This window comes from Saccopteryx bilineata, chromosome 5 (assembly GCF_036850765.1).
Source record: "Saccopteryx bilineata isolate mSacBil1 chromosome 5, mSacBil1_pri_phased_curated, whole genome shotgun sequence".
Taxonomy (NCBI): domain Eukaryota; kingdom Metazoa; phylum Chordata; class Mammalia; order Chiroptera; family Emballonuridae; genus Saccopteryx; species Saccopteryx bilineata.
Genome location: NC_089494.1, coordinates 27,858,080 through 27,878,949, shown reverse-complemented (window position 1 = coordinate 27,878,949; position 20,870 = coordinate 27,858,080). Strand labels below are relative to the sequence as shown.

The 20,870-nt window shown below is 45.6% G+C and overlaps 1 pseudogene; it reads right to left on the bottom strand.

Moving 5' to 3' along the window:
• Window positions 1–1,867: 1,867 nt before the first annotated feature.
• On the bottom strand, window positions 1,868–12,929 carry LOC136306441 (heterogeneous nuclear ribonucleoprotein A1-like; annotated as a pseudogene).
• Window positions 12,930–20,870: the final 7,941 nt, after the last annotated feature.

The window sequence follows — 20,870 nt, the reverse complement described above, 5'->3', positions numbered from 1 at the left end:
GATCAGTAAAAGCTGAGAGAGAAGGAGATTCAGGAGGTCTCTCTTTACCTCCCTTGGCAGGCCTCCCCTCTCTTTCTCTTGACATAAGTTTGTGTCTTGAGTAGATTTCTTCCACATGAAACTGGTAGTTCCCAGTGGGCTGGAGTACAATTTTGCCTCCCTCCTCTCTAAAAAAATCAATAGAATATTTTTAAAAAATAAAGAAATAAACTTATTGTGGCAATCATTTTGTAATACATACATATATCAAATTATTATGATGTACACTTGAAACTTACACAATGTTATATGTCAATTATATCTCAATAAAACTGGGAAAAACAGAGCTGCTTCCAACAGAAAAAAAAATAAGAGTGAAGACTTGGTAGAAGCATAGAGAAATGTGTAGTGAGAAGAGTAAGATAAAAAACACATGCCCTGCTCATCTACAGCTGTGTAAACATTTCAGTGTAATCAAGACTAAAAAGGAATATACAAAAATGAGGGAATCTGAGTTGGAATGATGTGTACTGTCTTTTTTTTTTTTTTTTTTTTTTTTTTTTTTTTGTATTTTTCTGAAGCTAGAAACGGGGAGAAACAGTCAGACAGACTCCTGCATGCGCCCGACCGGGATCCACCCGGCATGCCCACCAGGGGCCACGCTCTGCCCACCAGGGGGCGATGCTCTGCCCCTCCGGGGCGTCGCTCTGCCGCAACCAGAGCCACTCTAGCGCCTGGGGCAGAGGCCAAGGAGCCATCCCCAGCGCCCGGGCCATCTTTGCTCCAATGGAGCCTTGGCTGCGGGAGGGGAAGAGAGAGACAGAGAGGAAGGAGGGGGGGTGGGGGGTGGAGAAGCAAATGGGCGCTTCTCCTATGTGCCCTGGCCGGGAATCGAACCCGGGTCCCCCGCACGCCAGGCCAACGCTCTACCGCTGAGCCAACCGGCCAGGGTTGTACTGTCTTTTTTTAATGTTATTATTGTTGTTAAAAGCTTGTAATAATAATATGATTTCACTTTTGTGTGGAACCTAATGAACAAAGTGAACTCAGGAACAGAATAGAGGCAGAGGTGGGGTCATAGGGATCAGAGGGACAGCATTCAGAGGGAAGGGCGATGAAGAGATGGGATCAGAGAAGGTAAAGGGATTCATGAAATTATATATACATAACACAGAGCCTGACCAGGCAGTGGCACAGTAGATAGAGCGTCAGACTGTGATGTGGAAGGACCCAGGTTCAAGACCCCAAGGTCACCAGCTTGAGCGCAGGTTCATCTGATTTGAGCAAAAAGCTCACCAGCTTGGACCCAAGATCGCTGGTTACTCGGTCTGCTGAAGGCCCGCGGTCAAGGCACATATGAGAAAGCAATCAATGAACAGCTAAGGTGTCAAAATGAAAAACTTATGATTGATGCTTCTCATCTCTCTCCATTCCTGTCTTTCATGTTTCTATCTGTACTTCTCTCTGACTCTCTCTCTGTCCCTGTAAAAAAAAAAAATTAATTAATTAAAAAAATAAATAAAATAAAAAAATTAACACAGAGATATAGATAACAGGACAGCAAATCCCAGAGGGAAGGGGGAGGGAGTTAGGGGGAGGGGACAAAGTGGGTATAAATAGGGACGTGGGGTGAGGGGGAAGGTGTTATATTCAGTGGGACACATGAGCCCATGTAAACACAATGATTTAAAATTAATAAAATGTTTAAAATAAATAAAAATTAAAAACTTGTAATATAATTTAAAATGTACTTTTAATGAACTGGACCTATGTTTCTTTTTTTTTAAGACATATTTGTTCAGCATCATGATCAGACTATTACATTTAGCAATAACCAGCTTTAAACATTGCATAGAACAGAAACTAAAATAAAGTGTTATACAATGAGTCACAAATACAGTTCATTCACATGAGGGTTGTCTAAAACGTGTCTTCTTTGTAGCAGCGAGGCTCTGCCACCACTGGGCTTGGCTGTGTTCACAAATCCACCATCACCTGTGGCTTCCCTGTCACTTCGCTGGCTCTCCTCTCCTGCTAAGCTTTGTTTCCTGCAGTAATTAAAACCTTCTGCCACTGTCTTAGCACTGCTGCTGCTGTGACTGCCACAGCCACCTTGGTTTCCTGGTTTGGCAAATTATTGGCCTCCAACACCATACGAGCCAGAGCTCTGCCTCCAAAGTTTCCTCCTTTTATGAGTCCAGAATTGGAAGATTTAGTGTTGTAATTGCCTAAGTCATTGTAACTCCCACCACCTCCAAAATTGCTTTTATCATCACTAAATTCATTATAGCCATCTCCACTGCCACCATATTCACCATCACCCTGGCTGCCACCAAAACCACCTTGACCACTGAAGCTTCCTCCACAACCAAAGTTGTCATTCTCACCAAAACTATTGATACTCACTCCACGACCACCTCCAAAGTTTCCAGAACCACTTTGACTTCTTTTGCTGGATGAAGTACTAGCTATCTCTTGCTTAGATAGGATTTTCCTTCCTTCACAGTTGTGGCCATTCACAGTATGGTATTTCTAAATGACAGTCTTTGTCTTTTTTTTTTTTTAATTCAGTGAGAGGAGGGGAGGCAGAGACAGACTCCTGCATGAACTTGGCTGGGGATCCACCAGGCAAGCCCACTAGGGGGTGATGCTCTGCCCATCTAAGGCACTGCTCTGTTGCTTGGCAACCAAGCTATTTTAGCACTTGAGACAAGGTCACAAGCCATCCTCAGCACCCGGGGCCAACTTGCTTCATTCAAGCCATGGCTGCAGAAAGGGGAGAGAGAGAGAGAGAGAGAGAGAGAGAGAGAGAGAGAGAGAGAGATGAGGAGGGGAAGGAGTGGAGAAGCAGATGGGCTCTTCTCCTGTGTGCCCTGACTGAGACATCCACATAACAGGCGGATACTCTACCACTAAGCCAACCAGCCAAGGCTGACAGTCTTGTCTACATAGAGTCATGGTCATCAAAGCTTACAAAAGCAAAGTCTCTCTTTTTGTCACTGCTTCAGTCAGTCATACTTTCAATCACTTCAATTTTCTCATACTGTTCAAAATAATCCCTTAGGTGACATTCTTTAGTGTCTTTAATACCACTGACAAAAATCTTTGCCATAGTGAACTGGGCAGCAGGTCTTTGAGAATCTTCTCTCGAGACAGCCCTCTTTGGTTCCACAACTCTTTCATTCACCGTGTGTGGCCTTGTGTAAAGCCAGTAGCCACAGCCACCATCACAGCTGCCTGGTCCATGTAGGTTCGCATTTGATTTGGACAGACGGTAATGCAACAATAAAACCAAGAACTGGTGGGCCATTAGCTTTAATCCTAGCTTACACCCGGCAGGCAAGAAATATACACAGTGGGAAAACACTTCCCTTTTCATTCAGGGCTCCCAAAGCCACTGACTCATCCGAGTTTCCTAGACTCAAAGTTACTACCTCACCAGCCTTATTCACCTCTGTTCCCCATCTCCTTCTCTCTGCACAAACTGCACAAACTAGCTTCTCCTTCAGCACTCCACCATCTTGGCTGCTTCTCCTCTCCTCCACGTGGTCTTTCTCTGCTCTCTTCCAGCATGGGCTCCTCCTAAAACATAATCACTCTTCCCCAGAACAATGTGATCTCTCTTACTTTTAAAATCTTTTGGCGTGAAAGCTCTCCCCCAAAACACATTAATATAATCATGCCCATCCCAAGCAAGAAGGGCAACTAATATTATCACCTAGGCGATGGGCTTCCACGTGGGCAATGCCATCTTTAACAAAGTGAGCATAATATATTTTATCTGCCCAACAATCCACCCCTATGCTCACTTTACTACCCACAATCTATACCACCAGCATCCCTGTGCAAGGAAATTAGGCACATTATGCAAATTACAACAACATGACAAATTATACAATTTCAACAATTACAAAGGTACATTTCATCAGTCTCTGAGCACTTTGCCAAAAGTGCAAAATGTCCTTGGCCTTCTTTCTAGCCATGGAAAAGCTTCCTGGGGCAGGGGAGGGCCTCTAGCAAAGCTGCCCCCCACCCCCATCAGGGCATTTCACATTGTCCAAAATCCGTAATCCGTAAGTCCATCAAACAAAGGAGCAAATGCCCACTCCGGTCATAGCCCAGGAATCAGTCCAAGCACATGGGGCCTCAACCAACCCCCTCATCCCTGCCGTCCTGGCAGTTCTAACACTGTCCCAAAGAGGAGCACGTGGCAATGACAGTCAGCATTTCCATCTCTGCTCTGGAGAGCATGATGACATTCACCCCTATGTCCCAAAATTGCAGATCTACCAGGAGCATAGTAGGCACTCCTTGCTGCTGGGCTCTCATCTTCTGGAGACTGCGGATCACAACTCCAGCCTGATTCTCCTTATCCTTCAAAGAGGACCTGAAAACACCAGCTCCCGCTGCAGGGCTGGAGCCCCCGGCCTCCTGCCACTGCTGGCTCTCCACAACATCCAGGGCAATCTGCAACTCACGAACCTGTGATTCTTTCCCTTCTCCAGTGGCTGCTCCATTTCCAGGCAAATCTCATGAACCTGGTCAGCCTCCTCTGGTGCTTGCTCCAGTTCCAGGGTCGGCATCTCTTTCTCCCATGTTTGCTCCAGCTCTTTCTGCTGTTCGGTTTGCAGGTCCTGGGCAGACTCTTCCATAGAGCTCTCAGTTTCCTCACACATGGCTGTAAGAGTCAGCCAGCCTATGGCCCCCAAAAGAACAGCCATGGGGACCCATAACAGCAGCCAGTCCTCTACTCCACCGCTCAAAAATGGTGGTGGCTCCATACCAAACTAACTCGAATCCTGCCACAGACTATGCCAAATGTAGGGCCATTAGCCACGGCCACCATCACAGCTGCCTGGCCCATGCAGGTTCGCATTTGATTCAGACAGACGGTAATGAAACAACAGAGCCAAGAACTGGTGGGCCATTAGCTTTAATTCTAGCTTGCACCTGGCAGGCAAGAAATACACACAGTGGGAAAACACTTCCCTTTTCATTCAGGGCTCCCAAAGCCACTGACTCATCCGAGTTTCCTAGAATCAAAGATTTCTAGCTCACTAGCCTTATTCACCTCTGTTCCCCATCTCCTTCTCTCTGCACAAACTCTGCACAAACTGACTTCTCCTTCAGCACTCCACCATCTTGGTTGCTTCTCCTATCCTCCACGTGGCCTGTCTCTGCTCTCCTTTCTCTGCTCTCTTCCAGCATGGGCTCCTCCTAGAATGTAATCACTCTTCCCCAGAACAATGTGATCTCTCTTCCTTTTAAAACCTTTTGGCGCAAAAGCCCTCCCCCAACACACATTAATATAATCATGCCCCTCCCAAGCAAGAAGGACAACTAATATTATCACCTGGGTGATGGGCTTCCACATGGGCAGCGCCATCTTTAATGAAGTGAGCATAATATATTTTATCTGTCCAACACCTTGAATGCATGACTGCATGTACCTCCTCCACGGTGGCATCCATGACAAACCCAAAGCCTCTGGGTGCTTGTTGTGGGATCTTTTATCACCACACAGGCTGAGGTTCCCCATTGCTTGAAGTAGCTCCTTGGACTCTCATCGGTTGTTTCAAAGCTCAAACCTCTGATGAAGGACTTCCACAGCTGTTCGGGCTCTTTGGGAGACTGAATTAGACATGCCAACGGTGGGACGGGAGATCTGGACGATGCTTTCCCGGCAGCGACCACGGCAGAAAGTGGACCTATGTCAAGGAATAGCAGGACCAACACATATTGGAGACTCTACAAGAATTCTTAAGTTTCCTCTTGCCTTTTATTTTTAGTAGCTGCGTTCTCCCCCTGAAATCCTCAAGCTGAGTCCTCACTTCAGATATTGAGAAGAGTAAAGAAGGGGAAGAAGGAGAATTAACTCCTGTTGAGTCCATTAGGAAAAATGGGAAGTTGGAGGGGAACAGAGGAGGAGGTGGGGGAGGGGAGGGAAGGGGAGGGGCAGCCTCAACCTCCATTTCTCCATCTGGGACAATGTTGCTTTCATCTTGTATAAGATGGTAGATAAACACATTTTCAAATCCTTCCTTCCAACCAAATCAGCACCCCTAAACTCTGCCTATAAGGGAATTCTGGTGTCACTGACGGCTGAGTGTCTACTGTGGGGCAGGCCCCGTGGGACTGTGGCCTTTTTCTATAGAGGAGCAGAAGAGAGAAACAGGTCCAAAACAGCCAGGGTGGCAGTAAAGGAAAAATAAAGAGGTCTCAGCAGATGATCAGGGCAAGAGGACTCCACAGCTGGCCAAGAGTCGAGGGTTGTTCCCACTCCAAGATCTGGGCTGGAAAGCTTGCCCTCTGCCCCGTAGCTCCTGGCCCCAAATTGCCAGACCATTCACCCACAGAAACATGTATCCCACACTGTCCTGCCAAACTGGGATTCTGCCTGCAGTCAGGCAACATTGAGTGACTCAGAAACCTGAGCACCCCTCATCCCAAACCGGGCTGGAAAGGGAGGTTTGGGAGGGTCAGGGCAAGGCCACCAGGGAGAGAATCTGTTCCTGGCTCTCCAAGTTAGAACAAACTTCCCCTGAGATGAACTTTTCAGCCCTGCCGAAAAAGTCGTGAAGTTAATGGGTTTCTAGGAGCTGAGCAAACAAACCTAGCCTAAGCCTTTACTCAACGTGCTTCATTGTCTCATTCAGAAAATCCATGCTAAGTGCCAAAGGATCTATTACACACGAGCATTTGGAAGACAGCTGCTCCTAACTGAACCCCGTCTGTATAGTCAATAGGAGTGAGAGTTCGGAGTCACTGTCCACAGGCTTTCCGCGGAAAGTTCTCGTTTCTATGTGGCCTTGTTTTCTTACATCTTTTCCTTCCTAGATAAATACATACATGCATAACAGAATTTCACTAAGTTTTTAAAATTCAGATTGTAAAAATAGAGAGATAAAACACTGAAGAAATAGTTAAAGCCCCTCCCTCCAAAAAAAAACAAAAACAAAAACAAAAAAACTCCTCTGTGACTTCATTTCCTGTCCTCATTCCTCAGGGTTGACCACTGTCCGGAATTTGGCATTTCTCCTGCCAGGCATGACTGTACACATTTACTGCATGTGTGTGTGTTCATCAGCAGCCCAGAGTTTTGTCTGACATGTTTTCCAACTTTACGTAAATGCTACACTGGACTTCCATCTCTTTCACTCAGTTTTTGTTCAGCATTGTCTGTGAGATTTATCCATATTAACATGGCTCTAGTGAATTCTTATTATAGTATTCTATCACTATGCACTGTAGTATTTAATTGTAGTGTTCTATTGTATAAAGCTATCATAACTTGTTCTTTAATTCTCCTGGGGTGTGGAATAGCTAGGGATAGAGTGTAAACATTTTTAACTTTAAAGAGAACGCTCGTCGTGTCTAATGAAGCGGTCAAACCAATTTATTCTCCTGCTAGCAGAGGTTGCGAGCTCCTGCTGTTTCATGTCCTCAGAAGCACTTGACATTGTCACTCTCATTTCTGCCCATGTGATAGAGGTGATATGCAATCTCATTTGGGCATGATCTTTATCCACAAATTGTTCTGTTTTGTTTTTTTAAATGATCTTACAAGTTGGTGGTTCCCAAAGTGTGATCTGCCTCCCCTCACCACTCCGAAGGTCCCTGAGACTCCCTCAGGCCGTCACTGAGGTCCCAGCTAATTCACGACAGCACTGAGACGTGGTTGCCTGTCTGACTTTCATTCTCTCACACGTGTACAGTGGTGCTTGTCGGAGGCTGCCTGACATGACGCTGCCACAGGCATGGTCATCCAGCTGTCTTCATTAGCCAGACAGTCTGGAGATCTACAGAAAATGTAAACCGATGTCACTCTTCCAAATACGTTTATCTTAGAAAAAAATGATTATTTTTCATTTTATGGTGCAACCGTTTTATTAGACATGACCAAACTTCTTTAAAGTTAGAAATGTCCACACTCTCCTACCCAGCTATTCCACCCCTCAGGAGAATTAAGAAACAAATTATAATATTTTTATATAGTACAATACTATAATTAGAAAATACTTCAACATATAATGGGTGTTTATTCTGAATGAATAAATATTTTTAAATATTTCATTTTTAATTTATAATGTATCAGCAGATTAGCATATAAACAAAAGTTCTTTGGGGGTACTCAATAATATTTAAGAGTGTGAAGGGGCCCTCCTGAAACCAAAATATGCAAAGGTCACTGGTCTAGGGCATACCCCTGCTGTTGTTGCGTCTCACTTAAATTAACGACAGCTGACTTTTTGGGTGCTTCCTGCCACAGCCATTACGCTCAGTGCCTGAGCATCACTTTTCTTTTTTTTATATTATATTCTTTATTTTTTATTTTATTTATTCATTTTAGAGAAGAGAGAGGGGGGGAGAGAGAGACAGAGAGACAGAGAGAGAGGAGAGAGAGACAGGGGGGAGGAGCTGGAAGCATCAACTCCCATATGTGCCTTGACCAGGCAAGCCCAGGGTTTCGAACCTGCGACCTCAGTATTTCCAGGTCGTGAGCATCACTTTTCCATTGACCCTCATGAACCCCTGTAAAGCAGGTGCTGTGACCAGCCCCACCCGAAGGAGAGCGAGCTGAGGCTGGGAACAGCAGGGCAGAGTGCCCGAGGTCAGGTCCTGGGGGTGCAGTCTGGCCTTGCCACCTCCAGGGGTGGCCCCGCCCTGCGCCGTCATGGCCACTGTCTTCCCTCTCTGCTTCCTCCAGCGCTCCTCTCTTCCTCGTTCTCTGAGTCGGTGATGTTGAAACCACCTATTTGTCTTTGAATCACCCTCTCCTTTTCCCTTAAAATGGTCTGAATTCCCTTCCCAAGGCGGCAGACCAGTGAGGGTCTCTGGGGTCGGCTTCCCGGCGCGGGAGCCTCAGTGACCGTGCCCCGCTCCCGGCCTTCAGGCAGCAGAGCCAGGAGCCCAGGCAGACGCTTCCCGGACAGAGGCCTGGAGCCTCAGTGACCATGCCCGGCTCCCGGCCTCCAGGCAGCAGAGCCAGGAGCCCAGGCAGACGCTTCCCGGACAGAGGCCTGGAGCCTCAGTGACCGTGCCCGGCTCCCGGCCTCCAGGCAGCAGAGCCAGGAGCCCAGGCAGACGCTTCCCGGACAGAGGCCTGGAGCCTGGCCCTCCCCAGGACAGCACAGGAGGGAGAACACTTGCTAGACACACTTGCTAGACAGGACAGGCTCTAGGAGGAAACACTGCCGAGTCTGGAATGTGTTTCTTTGCCCCAGGCCCATAGGTGGAGAGGAAGTGTGAAAACCAAACATCTGCCTTCTAATCATATCCATCTCTTAATCACCATTCCTACCCACTAACTTTCTTCATTCAACAAATACAATGGTTTAATAAGTGGGTTGTGACAGCATAATAACTGCTGACATTTATTGGTGTGAAAGGACTCAGGTGCCTAGAAATGGGGCTGGAAAGGACCCTGGAACCTGAGTTTGGATTTTACATGGAAGGTGTAATCAAGGGAGTGACATGCTCCAACTTGTTCTTTAGAAAGATCTTCTGGCTGCAGAGTGGAAAATGGATTGAACAAGGTATGAGGCAGAAAATCATGGGGCCTGGAATTAGCATAGGAGAAGGGGATGGATAAAATCAAGCAATGGGAAGGCAGGAAGCGAAGATGCAAACGGTCTCAGGCATGTCTCGCATTATTACCACAGCCTCTGAACTAGATTTTGCATCGTTAGGCTTTTTTCCCTTCCAATCAACCTTGAGCATCACCACCAGACTAACCTTCCTTAGATAGCACTCACCACGTTGGGGAGTACCGAACAGATGACTGATTAAGTGTATTATTGGCTCTAGAGCTGAACAGCCTGGGTTCAAATGCTACCTCACTGACTTTACTGGGCCCAATTTCTTTATCTAGAAAATGATATACTGAAAACAGTGTCTCCATTACAACGTGGCTGTGAGTCAATGGGTCTGAGAGCACTTACATCACTCCCTGTGTATGGTAATCCTTCAACAAAACACTAATTCCTATTATGGCATTCTTCTACTCAGAAACCTTCGATAGAAACCCTTCTATTGCCATTTGCTAGAATTCCAGGGGCTGCCTCTCCAGATCCTTCATAATCGGGCCTACCACACAACTCAGCCTTATTTAATTCTATTTCCCCACATACGCCCCATAAATACACCAGACACAGCATCTTTGTGCCTGGGTCATGCTGTTTCCCTCATTTCAAATGCCTTTCTTTTCCCCATCCACTCTCCCCAATCCTTCTGCCTTTTAAATGCTCATCACCACTTCTAGAAAAATGACTCCAAGTGCAGTGACTGGTGACCATACCCTGTGTAATCATTTTCCCCCAAGCAGGACAGCATGTCATTTCTACCAGGCGGCTATCACTCCAAATAACTCACAAAGCCACTCATGCTCGTACCTGTCATGGCTATCTAAATGCTAAGCTCTCACTAAGAAGGCCTAGAGCATAAACTTGTCTTTTCCGTGCTTTGTGGAGCACTACGGATGCCCCAGAAGCCCATAAATAAAAAATTACTTTGGTATGAGTTAGGTTCTCATCAGGACTATCAGGTAGGAAATATTTAAAGTCTCTCTTGGTTTATTAAACCAAACCAATGTTGCGTGTTAGTAAGAGATAGGATCAAAAACATATACACCAATTGACCAAACTATATTTTAGGGGAAGCAAAGTCTTACCCTAAAAGCAGAACTTCATAAAGCACATGTGTCCTTCTGTGCTTCATGTCCCTTTGTTTTTGCAGCTTTCTGTTAACCACAAAGCTGTATAATAATTAGTTAGCACTTGTATTGGACTTCTTAAAATTCTCTTTAATGTCCAAACATGGTAGTGTATTGATAAAATGCAAGTTTGCCTACAGTGAGGTTTTCCACACTTATAAGTTGCTAAAAATTCCCCTTGGTTGGGAAAATGTGTTTCAAAATTTGAAATTTAGACACCAAAAGAATTGATTTTTTAATTTTTTTTAAAAAAATGGTAGCTTTGCATTTTAAACCAGTACATTGGAATCACTTAATGTGCTTTTGGCAGGAAAGAAAAAATTTTCTCTAAATTAAGCCCCTCATTATCTGTAGTGTCTCTGTAGACTGCACTTGGCTCAGTAGAGTGTTGAGAGAGAGGAGAACTTCTGTCCATGTTCTCAGAGAGGTTCAGGGAGATTTGGAGTGGATGGTGCATCAAAATGGCACTAAGCACCGGACTGGATAAATGTTCACTTTTTACTGGTTCACTTATTCAACCAGCACTCACTGGGCCCTGCTCTTTACTGGACTGGATAGCCCTGCCCCATCAGCAGCTTACAACCTACAGGAATCCAGCTTCTGGGGGCTGGGAAGGAGGTGAGGCAGTGAGGGAACCCAGGACACTAGAGCCGTACTTACCCTTCTCTGCCAAGGCAGCCCAGTCTATATGGTTTGGTTTCTGACTCAGTTTCCCACTTTCATCTTAACTTCCTAATATTTTCTCCCTGAGGATATTTCTTCTAGAACTGAAGTACTTCCCTGAATTCTAGCATGCTTATATGAGCCCTAATCATCAACACCTTTCCTCAAGAACTGGCTCTTGTTTCCTGAGCCCATAGCTGCTGGCTAATACACAGTTGGGAAGGGACTCATCATTCAAAATAGCCTGATCATTAAGCGTCACATTGAGTACTTGTCAAAATAACATATCTCAGGCCCTGACCCCAGCCTATTTGAATCAGAAACTCTGAGGGAAGGGAGGCTCTCCAGATGAGAAAACTGAAGCTCAGAGAGATAAAATTATAGGCTCTAATCCACACACGAGAGTGTGAGCTAGGTGCAGAACCCAGATCTCTTCAATTCCACCTTCTTTTGTGTTATAATTAGACAAATGAGAGAGTAGGGGGCCATATTTGCTTCAGCCCCACCCCCTGTCTTCAATCAGAGCCTCCTATTCCATTTTTGTTTCTTCAAGGATGTAATCCTGGGTCACAAACTCAGTACCCACGCTAGACAGAAGGGTACAGTAAAAGGGGGGGGGCGTCAGTGCACCGCAGCCTCCGTGGAAGGCAGGGACTCTAGAAAGCTAAGGAGTCCTTCCCTGTCCAAGCTGCTCAACTACGGCTGCTACTCAGCTCCCACCAGCACCTACCCAGTGACAATGTGGGCCCAGCTTCGCTGATAACACTGCATCTTAGAGACTCACGAGAGCCCTCTATGCCTGGCCTTGAAGAAGCCGGTTACTATGATGTGAACTGCAGACGGAGAGGACCACGTGGCAGGGAACTGCACACGGCCTCTGGGAGTAGAGGCTTCCATCACATAAGCACGAGGAACCGCGTCCTGCCAACGCCATGTGAGCTTGGAAGAAGATCCCGAGTTCCAAAACAGAATGCAGTCCAGCAGCATTTGGATGGCAATTGAACCATGCCCAGACTCCTGAACTACAGAAACTGTGAGATAATGTGTGTTGTAAGCTACTAAGTTTGCGGGAATTGCTTATATAGCAACTTAACCTCCTAGGCCTGCACTTCTCAGATAGTGCTTCAAACTCCAGAGATTCCTTCCCTCCGTTTGCCATCAACATTTCCATAGTTAATTGCCCTGACTTCAGCTGACTGTCAAGAGATAAATGAATTTGGCAATTTATCATTTATGATTTACCACTTACCTTTTAGGATTTACCGGCCTCTACTGGGGAGTCTTTGCATTTTGTAAGAGAGGGCTCAGGGAAATCAAACGTATAATAGATTCCAAATGATGGAATTTCAGTAAATCATGCAGAAAAGTAGAAGTAATGTTGTGCCTGGAAGCTGTCCCAGTGATCATGCCTCAGGTCCTTACCTAGAAATAAGTTCAGCGCACCAAAACATTCTGAACAGTGGGACCAGGAGTCCCGAACTGCATTGACACTTATCGAGGAAAACCTCTGTTCTCTTCTCTGAGAAATAGGGATGAAACCGTCTCTACCTGCTTCAAAAACTGTTGTGAGGATCATGCCAGTCGATGTGTGCATGTGAGATAACAGAAAATATAACATACTGGTCTCCGCCCCGAGTTACTGGCACAGAGCTCCTGAAACCGTGGGATCTCCTGGGTGACAGGACCCTTTCATTCTAGTGAGGCAACTCTGTGGGCTTCTGGATGAGGGCTGGTCACCCAAAGGCCAAACCACAGTTAGAAGCTTGGGATTTTCAGTTCTGCCCCCCACTCTCTTGAGAAGGGAGAAGGGCGGGAAATGGAGTTAACCAGGACCAGGCCCACATGATGAAGCCTGCGTAAGAATCCCCGAGTAGGGGACTCGGCCAGCTTCCGGGTCGGAGAAGATATCGATGGCGCGGGAGTGTGATATACCCCAACTCCTGCGCTTGGGACCCTCCCTGACCTTGCCTGATGTGTCTCTTCCTCTGGCTTGTCATTTTGTATCCTTTATCATAACCATTTTTTAAAAAAAGAAGGGATGTCTGTTAAAGACTACATGTTTATCCCATGCAGAGAATTACAATCTGAAGGAGAAATGTCATAAAAACTTGAGAAACAAATGTATACCATTTCAAATAACTCCATATCCAAAGGAAGATAAACTGATATTAAAAATCACCAAATAATAAAAGATTATCTTATACCCTAAATCCAAAATATAGCTAAAGTCACGTCCTTTAATAAACTGGTGAACATGTTTCCTTGAGTTCCGTGAGCCACCCTAGCAAATTAACCGAGCCCGAGGAAGGGGTTGTGGGAACCTTCACTTTATAGCCAAGTCGGACAGAAGTTGTGGACAACCTGGGACCTACGACTTGTGAGGTGGCGGGTAGTCTCCTGGGACCGAGCCCTAACCTGTGGGGTCTGACACTGTCTTCAGGTAAGTTTCAGAACTGAGTTGAACTATAATTTTTTTTTCCTTGTTGGGCAGAGGGGCACACATCTGGTGACGAGCAATGTCAAAGGTATTATGATGTATTAGTCTTGTGAAAGTAAAGGAAACAGTAGGGAGGAAAAGACAGTTTTTCTACTCAATGTGAAAGCACTCTGCAAGCAAAAAAGATATCCTCACAGAAATAAGTTAAAGTGATGAGGCAGTTGTGGATAACCGAAGCCAGAACGACCCCAGGCACACACTGGGGCGACCCTGCAGCCTCGGTGCTGACCTTGCCCGTGTCTGCTGTCAGGTTGTCAGCCTTCCGTTTCCTCGCCACCTCTTAGTGTCAGCCAGCAGCTGACACACACTGCCCCCAGCCTCCACACAGCTGCCCCAGGCCAGTGGCTGACACTCACTGCCCCCAGCTTCCACCCAGCTGCCCCGGGCCAGCGGCTGACACTCACTGCCCCCAGCCTCCACGCAGCTGCCCCGGGCCAGCGGCTGACACTCACTGCCCCCAGCCTCCACGCAGCTGCCCCGGGCCAGCGGCTGACACTCACTGCCCCCAGCTTCCACGCAGCTGCCCCGGGCCAGCGGCTGACACTCACTGCCCCCAGCCTCCACGCAGCTGCCCCGGGCCAGCGGCTGACACTCACTGCCCCCAGCTTCCACACCACTGCCCCGGGCCAGCGGCTGACACTCACTGCCCCCAGCCTCCACGCAGCTGCCCCGGGCCAGCGGCTGACACTCACTGCCCCCAGCCTCCACACCACTGCCCCGGGCCAGCGGCTGACACTCACTGCCCCCAGCCTCCACGCAGCTGCCGTGGGCCAGTGCGGACTGAGATGGTGCCCCTTTCACATCCCAGCATGGGATTAGCCGGGGAGAAAGTGGCCTGCAGGAAGGTCACACAGAGGTATGGGGTGTCTCCCAGCTGAAGACCAAAAACAGCCCCATTCAACTCCACAGGCTCTCCCCCTAGTGAGACTGAGAGTGCAATCCCTTCGAACCCAAGCAGAGAGCTCCAGAACCCTCTCACGCAGCAGGGCTCCATACTTCAAATGGCAGGAGTGAACAACCGCTTTCCTCTGCAGTCTGTCTATGCGGCTTAGAGTGAAACCTACATTAGGCAAGAAGTTTTAGTGGATTTAAATGGACAAGAAAAAGAGAAAGAAAAAAAGGAAGAGGAAGACTTCTCCTCCTTATAGTCAAGCAACAAAAAAACCCCATAAGAAATAATGGCTTCTCATTTTAAAGCTGGGGGCTGAAGTCAAAGATCACATGACTGATTGGAAGAGGGGAAAAAAAGGCCCTTATTCTTCAACTAAATTGAATTATTAAATTATAGAATTTAATAATAAGAGTGATAGTAAAACACTCGTAACAATACTACACATTTACTGAGTTTACCATGTGCTTAACGGCATGCTAAATATTTTCCATGCATTCTCTCACTCACTCTTCACTCAACCTTAAAGGGAAAGTACCATCACTGTCCCAATTTAACAGATGAAAAAAACAAGTCTTGGTCAAGTTATTTACAGAAGGTCATGCAACTAATAAATGATAGAGCTGGCTCTTGAGGCCAGCTCTGTCTGTCTCCAAAACCCATGTTCTCAACCGTTATGCTCCCTGAAAGTGGATATGCACAGTGGTGCCCCTACTCCCCAGAACAGCCAAGGATGCTGACCACAAATCTACCCCCACTACAAGCTCATGGTACTCCCTTCTGCCGTCCTTGTTCTTCCAACAGCCTCACCAAATATGCCTGAAGAAGGGATTCTCTCCCTAGCTCCCCAAACCTCACAGTAATAAGCTCACATAATAGCTGTTAATATTAACACTAGCATCAACATCACTGGTACTTTTCCTTCTCTAGAAATAGAACATTAATAATATATTTATGTCCTAAAAGAGTCCATGTGCTTTAACATTTTCAGAGAATGAAAATTTTCTTGATTGGAGATAACCTAGATAACTCAACTTCCCCTGCAGCGCAGTGCCAAACAAACAAATGGATGTCTTAGAACCCAAGGAAGAAACTGGTGGCTTTGCTTGGAACAATTTCTGCTGTGGACAGGACTTGACCTTGAAGCAATATCACTTATTATTATTGAGGTATTCTGCAAGACTGGATTGGATTTTATTGTTTGGCATCTTCTTAAAGACCCGAAATTAGCAAGCAATAGAGAATGTGGAGCTAATAAGTTTACAGTAGCATTGATGAAAAAGCATGGCTTAAAAATGACCAAATGAGCCCTCCCGGTTGGCTCAGTGGTAGAGCGTCGGCCTGGCGTGCAGGAGTCCCAGGTTCGATTCCCAGCCAGGGCACACAGGAGAGGCGCCCATCTGCTTCTCCACCCCTCCCCCTCTCCTTCCTCTCTGTCTCTCTCTTCCCCTCCCGCAGCCAAGGCTCCACTGGAGCAAAGATGGCCCAGGCACTGGGGATGGCTCTGTGGCCTCTGCCTCAGGCGCTAGAATGGCTCTGATTGCGGTAGAGCGACATCCCAAGATGGGCAGAGCATCACCCCCTGGTGGGCATGCCGGGTGGATCCCGGTCAGGTGCCTGCGGGAGTGTGTCTGACTGCCTCCCTGTTTCCAACTTAGGAAAAATACAAAAAAAAAAAAAATGACCAAATGTTGGCAAGCTGGAATGAATGTTCATTGCACTGGGAGAATGTAAAGTTTAGGTAGAAGGAAGTGAGCCTGACCAGGCGGTGGCTCAGTGGATAGAGCGTGAGACCGAGGACCCAGGTTCAAGACCCCGAGGTTGCCAGCTTGAGCACGGGCTCATCTAGTTTGAGCAAAAGCTCACCAGCTTGGACCCAAGGTCACTGGCTTGAGCAAGGGGTCACTCAGTCTGCTGTAGCCCCATGGTCAAGGCACACATGAGAAAGCAATCAATGAACAACTAAGGTGTTGCAACGAAAAACTAATGATTGATGCTTCTCATCTCTCCATTCCTGTCTGTCTGTCCCTGTCTATCCCTCTCTCGGACTCTCTCTCTGTTTCTGTAAAAAAAAAAAATGGAGAAAGCAGTACCTGGAGCAGGGGCACCCTGTGTGAGGCAGAGTAGGTACCGTATTTCCCCATGTATAAGACAATCCCATGTATAAGACACACCTTAATTTTGTGGCCTGAAATTTGAAAAAAAATGTATTATATAAAGTTATTGAATTCAAGTTTTATTCATCATAAAATTCATACAATTCCTCATCTCTGTCAAAACTCCCATCCATTAGCTTGTCCTCATCTGTGTCTGATGATGAATCACTGTCTTCAACAATGAGCGCAAAAACAAGTGCAAAAAAGTGGGAAACGCAAGTAAAAAAAATCTACAACACCTGTATAAGATGCACCCAGTTTTAGGCCCTGGCCGGTTGGCTCAGTGGTAGAGCGTCGGCCTGGCGTGCAGAAGTCCCGGGTTCGATTCCCGGCCAGGGCACATAGGAGAAGCGCCCATCTGCTTCTCCACCCCTCCCCCTCTCCTTCCTCTCTCTCTCTCTCTTCCCCTCCTGCAGCGGAGGTTCCATTGGAGCAAAGATGGCCTGGGCGCTGGGGATGGCTCCTTGGCCTCTGCCCCAGGTGCTAGTGGCTCTGGTCACGACAGAGCGATGCCCCGGAGGGGCAGAGCATCGCCTCCTGGTGGACAGAGCATCGCCCTTGGTGGGCGTGCCGGGTGGATCCCGGTCGGGCGCATGCGGGAGTCTGTCTGTCTCTCCCTGTTTCCAGCTTCAGAAAAATACAAAATAAATAAATAAATAAATAAATAAATAAATAAATAGATAAATAAATGATGCACCCAGTTTTTAGACCGCAATATTTTTGAGAAAAGGTGCATCTTATACATGGGGAAATACAGTAATCAATTCGATAGGCATACAGGAGCCAAAGGGAGGTCAGTGCTAACTAACTTTGCTGCTGCGTTCCCAGAGCAGCTCTTCCCCGGAACAGATAGAGTCCTTAGTGCTATTAGAGTTTCATGAAATACAGATAAGGAAGGAAAGAAGTGAGGATCAGAAGAAAGGAAGAAAGGAGAAAAAAAGAGGAAAAGCAAAATTGTGGACTCTGAGTTAAGTTCAACATGAACAAGTAAAACCTGTATAACAGCAACAAAATGATTTTCAAGTTTTCACCCTATGAAACCTAGATACTAAAAAATATAAAACAAGTCTGACCTGTGATGGCACAGTGGATAAAGCGTCGACCTGGAATGCTGAGGTTCCTGGTTCAAAACCCTGGGCTTGCCCGGTCAAGGCACACATAAGAAACAACTACTATGAGTTGATGTTTCTTGTTCTTCCACAACATCCCTTCTCTCTCTCTCCCTCCTCTCCCTCAAATCAATAAATAAAATCTTTTTTAGAAAATACGAAATAAAAATATTAAATAGTATATTAGAATTTTTGGTATTAGAAATTGACCTGTAGTTCAGAAATTTATAATAGGAATATTTGAGGCCACAGAAAAGAGTGGAAAAGCATAATAACAGAGAATGTTATTTTAGATGATATTTTTGCTGTATAGATGAATAGTAGTTTTCCAATTTTGGGGTTTCATAATAGCTATCATTTATTGAATGCCTTGTGTATTCTATTTGATTTAATCTTCCCAACAAGTCTACCAGATAACTATGATTATGCTCATTCACACATGAGAAAACTGATAATGAGAGGTTAGCTGTTCCAAGATCCACGAGCCAGAAGAGACAGAATGCTCATCAGCACCAGCTCTTTGTAACTGGAGCACTTCAAACAGCTCAATCGTGAGTAAATCATCACCGCCAACAAGGACACTTACTGAACAATTTAAAGACTACCATTTTCAATCTCCACCACAGCCCCTTGAGGTGGTAGCAGTTTGTTACTCCCATTTTATATCAGGGAAAACTGAGGCTCAGCCAGGCTAAATAATGCCCAAGGTCATCTAGTAAGTAGTGATGCTGGGATATGAACTCAGACAAGCTGACTCCATGTATTCAACCACTACATGCTTCAATATTCTGTACATTTCAGAAATACAACTAACACTTTAAAACATTCCGGTCCTAATTATTACAGAACTCATGTTTCAATAAATGTTAAGAAATGGCTTGTTTTACTGCACTCTGAACATGAGGAATTAGCATCGAAATCAGGTCAAATTCAGCAACAAGTAATTTAATGCAGAGACCTGTTCATTGGTTGTGTGTTATTTTCACTTTCTCATTTTGATGGAAATATGCTGTAAGGAGTTAATTGTGACAAATCACAATAGTCTATTGGAGTTAGAAATAAAAAAGAGTTGTTTCTTAGTCTTTCTTTCTAAAGCAATAGTAAATTGGCAAATTAAGAGAAATATTCTAAACAGAAAACAGTAAAGGGGGTGCCTAGATCCCCTTTCCTTCAACAGGCTTTGAAGTATATATATATTATATAATATATATATTTGTAGATGCACTCAACCTGGGGTGCTAGGTCTTGGAAACTGATTAGGCCTTTAAGTATATTTGGTACGGCAACAAACAGGAAAAATAACGACTTATCTCTCTCTTCCTGCTTTTACCTTTCACAATAAATTGGGTAAGTTATAAGTGTTTAACAACTGAGAAGTACTCTAGAAATAACACAATTTTATAAAACATGAATTAGTTAGGGAAAGATAGGCTGTGCTGCATTAGAACATGAGCCAGTTTAATTTCTTGCTCACACAGCGTGCTATATCAACCGGGCAACTCTCTAGAGCGTCTGTCCTTCATTTGGGAACTCAGTAATTCAGGCTGCTTCCAACTGAATGACTTTACCGTCTCAGGACATGGCCTTCAAGTTCACAGCAGCAGAGAAAGAGGGATAGAGGAACTGAAGAATTACATACTTGCACTTAAAGGCTTTGGTTCAGAAATGGCACATGGCTCTTTGTTTACGGTTCAGCTGGCAGCCTCAGACTAAGAGAGCCTGGAAATGTGAGGAAGCACATGCCAATCTGGTGGCTAACAAATGTGTCTGACACAGAGAATGATACACGTTTTCTTTTTTTTTTTTTTTTTTTTAAGAGGAATGTGACCCCGCACGTAAGAGCCCATTTTGCCTGTGGAGAAAGGAAGGGCTTCGTAGATACAACAGAATCATTTGATGTCATTTTTCTCACCCAGTTCAACGCCGGGCAAACCCGCAATCCTTCTTTATTTTTTTATTTTTTATTTTTTTTTATTTTTTTATTTTTTCTGAAGCTGGAAACAGGGAGAGACAGTCAGACAGACTCCCGCATGCGCCCGACCGGGATCCACCCGGCACGCCCACCAGGGGCAACGCTCTGCCCACCAGGGGGCGATGCTCTGCCCATCCTGGGCGTCGCCATGTTACGACCAGAGCCACTCTAGCGCCTGAGGCAGAGGCCACAGAGCCATCCCCAGCGCCCCTTTGCTCCAATGGAGCCTTGGCTGCGGGAGGGGAAGAGAGAGACAGAGAGGAAGGAGAGGGGGAGGGGTGGAAAAGCAAATGGGCGCTTCTCCTGTGTGCCCTGGCCGGGAATTGAACCCCGGTCCTCCGCACGCTAGGCCGACGCTCTACCGCTGAGCCAACCGGCCAGGGCTGATACACGTTTTCTTAATACTACTATTACCGCTAATACTATTACCAATTCTACTACTGTATATTTATTACAACCATATTTGTATTATTCGTGTTTTTCAAGGAACAAACTTTTGGTTTTGTTAAGCAATTCCACTAAACTGATTTTGTTTCATTAATTTTATTTTCATCTTTAATTTGCTGTAAATTGTTCCACTCTTTAGAATTTATTTTTGCCATTCTGTCTGTATCTTCTTGAACTGGATACTTTATGTTTACTCTTTCTTATTTTCTAATAAAAGCTTATGGCTATACATTTCCCTCTGAATACCTCTTTGGTTACTTTCTATAATTTTGGTACATACTACTTTCATTGTGGGGGGAGGGGTTTCTGAATATTTTGCAATTTTATTCTGACTCCCAGAAAACTAATTATTTAAGAATATGTTTTGTTAATTTTCAAATGCACAGATTTTGAGTGGCTCTCTTTTGTTAATTATTGCCTTACATTGTGATCAATTAACATGGTACC